This window comes from Chrysoperla carnea, assembly GCF_905475395.1.
Source record: "Chrysoperla carnea chromosome X unlocalized genomic scaffold, inChrCarn1.1 SUPER_X_unloc_86, whole genome shotgun sequence".
Lineage (NCBI taxonomy): Eukaryota > Metazoa > Arthropoda > Insecta > Neuroptera > Chrysopidae > Chrysoperla > Chrysoperla carnea.
Window position 1 is genome coordinate 20,001 of NW_025408218.1, and position 7,500 is coordinate 27,500.

At 27.1% G+C, this 7,500-nt stretch overlaps 3 non-coding genes across 3 annotated transcripts in view; all 3 read right to left on the reverse strand.

The window, feature by feature from the left end:
- The window catches only part of LOC123304737, a 4,578-nt gene extending 4,486 nt beyond the window's left edge, over positions 1-92 (reverse strand). Inside the window, exon 1 of the ribosomal RNA XR_006536726.1 lies at positions 1-92. This exon is cut by the window's left edge and continues 4,486 nt beyond it. This is a non-coding gene — a ribosomal RNA (large subunit ribosomal RNA).
- A 635-nt stretch (positions 93-727) lies between these two features.
- Positions 728-882, reverse strand: LOC123304734. Its single transcript, XR_006536723.1, has one exon. It is a non-coding gene; the product is annotated as a 5.8S ribosomal RNA (ribosomal RNA).
- Positions 883-1,836: 954 nt separating this feature from the next.
- On the reverse strand, positions 1,837-3,992 carry LOC123304735. Its single transcript, XR_006536724.1, has one exon. It is a non-coding gene; the product is annotated as a small subunit ribosomal RNA (ribosomal RNA).
- Between the last annotated feature and the right edge of the window lie 3,508 nt (positions 3,993-7,500).

Sequence of the window (7,500 nt, forward strand, 5' to 3'; positions counted from 1 at the left end):
TCGCCGCTACTAAGGGAATCCTAGTTAGTTTCTTTTCCTCCGCTTAATAATATGCTTAAATTCAGCGGGTAATCTCACCTACTCTGAGGTCGTAAAAGTTTTTAGAAGTATTAAAACAAAAATTTTTTTTATATATTATGTTTTTGTTATATTTTATAAGTAAACAATTTTCTTAATTATTCATACTCAAATTTTTTTAATATTATTATATAATATTATTTTTATATTTATCTAAAGAGAAGAAAATAAAAAATAAATAATTATATATATTAATTTTTTTCGAGTATATTGAAAATTTTATTACAAATAAAATATTCCATAACAAAATATTAATATATAATATTTTTGTTTATTCTTCTTTATTTAATATTTTAAAAATATATTATTAATATCATTTATTATTAATATTATTATTAACATAAAGTTTTATAATATTATATATAAATGATAAAAAATAATATTGATATATTAATTTAAAAATGTCGACAAATAATAAAAAATATATAAATTTTAAATGCTATTAAAAACATTTTATATTTATTTTTTTCTTATATTTGGCGTAAAACATTCATATATAAATAATTTTACATTTCTTTTATAAAAATTTTATTTATCAATTTAATTAAATATGAAAAAATAAATTTTCTTTTTTAATTATTGATAAATTTCTTTTTCATAAAAAAAATTTTATGTAAAATAATCTTTTATTATATTAATATAATGTATACGACCCTCAGCCAGATGTGGTCCGGGAACAGTATCCAAGGACCGCAATGTGCGTTCGAAATGTCAATGTTCATGTGTCCTGCAGTTCACAAGTTGACGCGCAATTAGCTGCGTTCTTCATCGACCCACGAGCCAAGTGATCCACCGTCCAGGGTAATCTTTTTAAATTTTAAATGTAAGTATTATTATTAATAATAATCTTTATTTTTAATATAAAAAATAAAATTATTAATTTATATATCTTTATAAATTCTTTTAAAATAAAAAAATTTTTCTAGAATATAAATTATATATTTTATTTTAAATATATATATATATAAATTAAAGATATTATGGTATTAATAAATATATACATAACATTTTTGATATTTTTGTTAGTGCTAGCTAGATATAATAATTAATATTTGGTATATTTTATAGAAATGTATTTATTTTTTTTTTATAAATTATTTTCTACATAAAAATATATATAATATTAATATGGTACAAAACAAATGGGTTTGTTTTTTAACATAATAACTTTTAATAAAAAAAAAAGAAATATCAAGACAAAACATAAAGAAATTTAAATTTGAAATAAATTTTATTCTTTAAAAAAATTTTATCTTGTGTTTTCTTTATTTTTATTATATAACATAGAAAAATAAAAATATAGATTATATCAATTATAATCTTATTTTATTTTTCTTAATAGAGATTATATACATATAAACAAATAATTTCAATATATTCTATTTTTAATTTCACTTTTTTATAAGAGAAATTATTTATAGATTTTATTAATAATTATTGTTTAATAATAATAATAATATTGAATATAAAAATATTTTATATGTAACAAATATATTATTAATATTTATATAATATTCTCTATATTATATGTATAGATATATTATGTGTATAAAAAAAGTTTGGCGTATTACTTTAATATGATATCATAACCAAAATAAATCTCTTTTAACACATAATTACTATTATATATTTTGAGAAAATTACATATTAATATGTTATTTTGTTAAAAAAAATATTTCTTATCAATAATATTTTTATTTTTTGGAATATTTAAAAACAATACAAAAAATATAAATAAATATATTTTATATATATCGTTAATGATCCTTCCGCAGGTTCACCTACGGAAACCTTGTTACGACTTTTACTTCCTCTAAATGATCAAGTTTGGTCATCTTCCCAGCAACATCGGCAATATCAGAAATATTGCCGCGTACCAGTCCGAAGACCTCACTAAATCATTCAATCGGTAGTAGCGACGGGCGGTGTGTACAAAGGGCAGGGACGTAATCAACGCGAGCTTATGACTCGCGCTTACTGGGAATTCCTCGTTCATGGGGAACAATTGCAAGCCCCAATCCCTAGCACGAAGGAGGTTCAGCGGGTTACCCGGACCTTTCGGCCTGGGAGGACACGCTGATTCCTTCAGTGTAGCGCGCGTGCGGCCCAGAACATCTAAGGGCATCACAGACCTGTTATTGCTCAATCTCGTGCGGCTAGAATGCCGCCTGTCCCTCTAAGAAGAATTATTTGTACGCCGGCAGTAAAAACCACATCAAAAAACTGCGTACCCATACACCATAACATATGCAACATAAAGCACAATATATACAAAATATAATCTTGATCGTTAAATCTCAAAAATACATGCATATATAAATACAATACATAACACACATGAAAATGAATGAAATGGGAAACAAACAGCCGATGGGCCTTGAGATGCCGGTAAAGAACGTCTATTTAGCAGGCTAGAGTCTCGTTCGTTATCGGAATTAACCAGACAAATCGCTCCACCAACTAAGAACGGCCATGCACCACCACCCACCGAATCAAGAAAGAGCTCTCAATCTGTCAATCCTTCCGGTGTCCGGGCCTGGTGAGGTTTCCCGTGTTGAGTCAAATTAAGCCGCAGGCTCCACTCCTGGTGGTGCCCTTCCGTCAATTCCTTTAAGTTTCAGCTTTGCAACCATACTTCCCCCGGAACCCAAAAGCTTTGGTTTCCCGGAAGCTGCCCGCCGAGTCATCGGAGGAACTTCGGCGGATCGCTAGCTGGCATCGTTTATGGTTAGAACTAGGGCGGTATCTGATCGCCTTCGAACCTCTAACTTTCGTTCTTGATCAATCAAAACATTTTTGGCAAATGCTTTCGCTTCTGTCCGTCTTGCGACGATCCAAGAATTTCACCTCTAACGTCGCAATACGAATGCCCCCATCTGTCCGTATTAATCATTACCTCGGAGTTCCGAAAACCAACAAAATAGAACCGAGGTCCTATTCCATTATTCCATGCACACAATATTCAGGCAAAATTTGAGCCTGCCTTAAGCACTCTAATTTGTTCAAAGTAAACGTACCGGCCCACCTCGACACTCAATTAAGAGCACCGCGACGGGATTGCAATTGGGGGCTGCCACCGCTCTTAACGGTTAAACACTTACGACAAATTACATAATAAAAATATATATAATGCATTAAATAAATAATAACACTAAAATATACTTTATACATAATCTGTACCACCCACCGGTAGGACGTCCCACATAACATGCTAGTTAAACAATGCGAGCATTGAACCAACAGTGTAGGACACAGATTCGACTACGAGCTTTTTAACCGCAACAACTTTAATATACGCTATTGGAGCTGGAATTACCGCGGCTGCTGGCACCAGACTTGCCCTCCAATGGATCCTCGTTAAAGGATTTAAAGTGTACTCATTCCGATTACGGGGCCTCGGATGAGTCCCGTATCGTTATTTTTCGTCACTACCTCCCCGTGCCGGGAGTGGGTAATTTGCGCGCCTGCTGCCTTCCTTGGATGTGGTAGCCGTTTCTCAGGCTCCCTCTCCGGAATCGAACCCTGATTCCCCGTTACCCGTTACAACCATGGTAGGCGCAGAACCTACCATCGACAGTTGATAAGGCAGACATTTGAAAGATGCGTCGCCGGTACGAGACCGTGCGATCAGCTTAAAGTTATTCAGAGTCACCAAATTAAACGATGCAAATTAAAATTTACACCGATTGGTTTTGATCTAATAAAAGCATTCCTTCCATCTCTGGTCGGAACTCTGTTTGCATGTATTAGCTCTAGAATTACCACAGTTATCCAAGTAAATGTGGGTACGATCTAAGGAACCATAACTGATATAATGAGCCTTTCGCGGTTTCACCTTAATTTGGCTTGTACTGAGACATGCATGGCTTAATCTTTGAGACAAGCATATGACTACTGGCAGGATCAACCAGGGAACTATTTGTATTTATAATATTAAATATATAATAATATACATGATATTTTTGTTTTCTTATTATAAGAAAAAAAATTTTCATACAATAATTATTAATATATAATAATATTATTACAATTTCATTTTAAATATCAGATGGTCTCACCCATTACTGATATAAATTTTTTTTTTTTTATATCTCTATTGTTTTAAAATTAATAGAAAAAACATATGAGATATATATATTATTATTAATTTTTTTTTTTTTCAAATATATATTTTATTATGTCATTTATATAATTTTTTTGCTTTTACAAAAAGAAATATATAACATGTTATTCATAATAAATATTATTGAATAAAAAAAAAAAAAAATAATTATGATTTTTGTCAGACCATCACCAAATGGGTCTTAAAATATTTCAAACATTTTCTCATACTCGTCGCTAGATTGAAAGCGTCATTTATTTTTTAATTTTATTTAAAAAGTTAATTTTAAATAAAAAACGTTATAATAACACTTAATATTCTCGCTTGGTATGAGGTGAGTCAATGTAATATTATTTATAAAAATAATTTTTATATAAATATTGTGTGCTCATATGGGAGTGTAAAGTTTAAAACTTATAACCCATGAACTTGCTTTGACAAAAAAATTTATATGTTATTCTATTTATAATCAATAATTTAATAAAAAAAAATTTTTTTTTAAATATTGATATAAAAAGATATACATATAGAGGTTTTTTTACAAAATTCTCATTAATTTTTTTACAAAAATAATAATACAATATTTAATATCAAAATAATCCAAACTGATTACCATCCAGACTATTATCAATATATATAAGATTGTATTATTATTCATTTCAATACATATTTATTAAAACTGAGATAAAATTTCATATATTAATAAATATGCATGTGTAAAAAAAAAAATTTTTATATAATAATTGAAAATGTTTTTGCTATTATTTTGTATACATACATTAAATAATTGATAACAATTTAATACAATGTACACCTAAAAAATAATAACAGCATATACATATTCGAAACATTACTAGCAAAAAAACCAAAATACATATTAAATATCAAAATAAACCAAACTGATTACCATCCAGAATATTTTGAGTATATATATATATAATTTTGTATATTTTGCGTTCATGTTAATAAAATATATAAATGATACATATTTGAAAAGTGTTATTCTTCTTTCTGTTTTTTCGTAATATCATGGTGTCCATAGACATGCAAAAGCGTCATACCAAGCCATATACATACCTACACCACCTTTGTTGAATGATACACGAACAGTATGAAAATTAAACAACATATTCAATATCATTTTATATTATACTAAAATAAATGTTATTCTATTAAGAAAGTGTATATTTTTTAAATTTGGCATTCATTACATAGTCAAAATACAATAATAATATAGATGATACATATACGATAATTGTTATTTTTCTTTCTGTTTTTTCGTGATATCATGGTGTCCATAGAATTGCAACGACGTCATACCAAGCCATATACAACTCTACACCACCTTTGTTGAATGATACACTTAGAGTATGAAAAATAAACAAATTATACTATATCATACTATATCATATATGTAAGACTGTTGAACATAATACCACAAAATACACTATTTCATATAGATATACATTCATTCTTGTCAACATAAAAGTACGTTATAAATGATACATATACAATAAGTTTTATTCCTCTTTCTGTTATTCCGTAATATCATAGTGTCCATAGAATTGCAACGACGTCATACCAAGCCATATACAACTCTACACCACCTTTGTTGAATGATACACGGACAGTATGAAAAATAAACAACCTATTCTATACCATTTAATATCATACTAAAACATGAAACAAATGTTATTCTATTAAAAAGTGTATTATTTTATTATATTTAGTATTCATTACACAGTCAACATACATAAATGATACATATACGATAAGTGTTATTCCTCTATCTGTGCATCCGTAATATCATAGTGTCCATAGAATTGCAACAACGTCATACCAAGCCATATACAACTCTACACCACCTTTGTTGAATGATACACGGACAGTATGAAAAATAAACAACTTATACTATACCATACTATATCATATGTGTGAGACTGCTGAACGTAATACCACTAATACACTGTTATACATAGATATACATTCATCTCATTAACTTACACGCACTATCCATCATATATATTAAAGACATTACACCCGGTGCTTCAAACTCAAAATATGATAATGTTTAAAATGGCTTTAAACATCATAAACTTTACAGAATAATCAAAATTTAAAGAAAAAAATTTTAAAAAAAAAATTTTTTTCAGCTAAAAATTTTTATTTTGGGACCAAAAAAATTTTTTTTTGCTTTTATCATATTTTATTAAATGAAATTTATGCATTATAATAAATTATTCAATAAACATTAATAATTATAATAAATTATTAAAAAATTTTTGGAATTAATGCAAATTTTTAGAAAAAAATGTATATTTTTTTTTTATATACAAATCGTACATGTTATATTGCGACAGGGTACCGGTATAATACATGTGATACATATGTAGATTTTCGAAAAAATTTTTATCCTTTTAAATGGTCCTAAATACTATATAAAGGTAAAATATATAGAATTTTTCGGGATTCATTAAAAAATTTTAGGGAAAAAATTTCATTTTATTTTATATACAAATCGTACATGTTATATTGCGACAGGGTACCGGTATAATACATGTGATACATATGTAGATTTTCGAAAAAATTTTATCCTTTTAAATAGTCCTAAATACTATATAAAGGTGAAATATATAGAATTTTTCGGGATTCATTAAAAAATTTTAGGGAAAAAATTTCATTTTATTTTATATACAAATCGTACATGTTATATTGCGACAGGGTACCGGTATAATACATGTGATACATATGTAGATTTTCGAAAAAAATTTTATCCTTTTAAATAGTCCTAAATACTATATAAAGGTAAAATATATAGAATTTTTCGGGATTCATTAAAAAATTTTAGGGAAAAAATTTCATTTTATTTTATATACAAATCGTACATGTTATATTGCGACAGGGTACCGGTATAATACATGTGATACATATGTAGATTTTCGAAAAAAATTTTATCCTTTTAAATAGTCCTAAATACTATATAAAGGTAAAATATATAGAATTTTTCGGGATTCATTAAAAAATTTTAGGGAAAAAATTTCATTTTATTTTATATACAAATCGTACATGTTATATTGCGACAGGGTACCGGTATAATACATGTGATACATATGTAGATTTTCTAAAAAATTTTTATCCATTTAAATGCTTCTAAATACTGTATAATGCAAATATATATAATAATTTACAGAATTAATACAAAATTTTTATTGTACAAATTCACATTAATAGTTAATTGGTTAAAAAAAAATTTCAATACACAATGGGAATCAGGCTATTTTATTGGAACTTATTTATAATTAATTCATAATATATTTTTC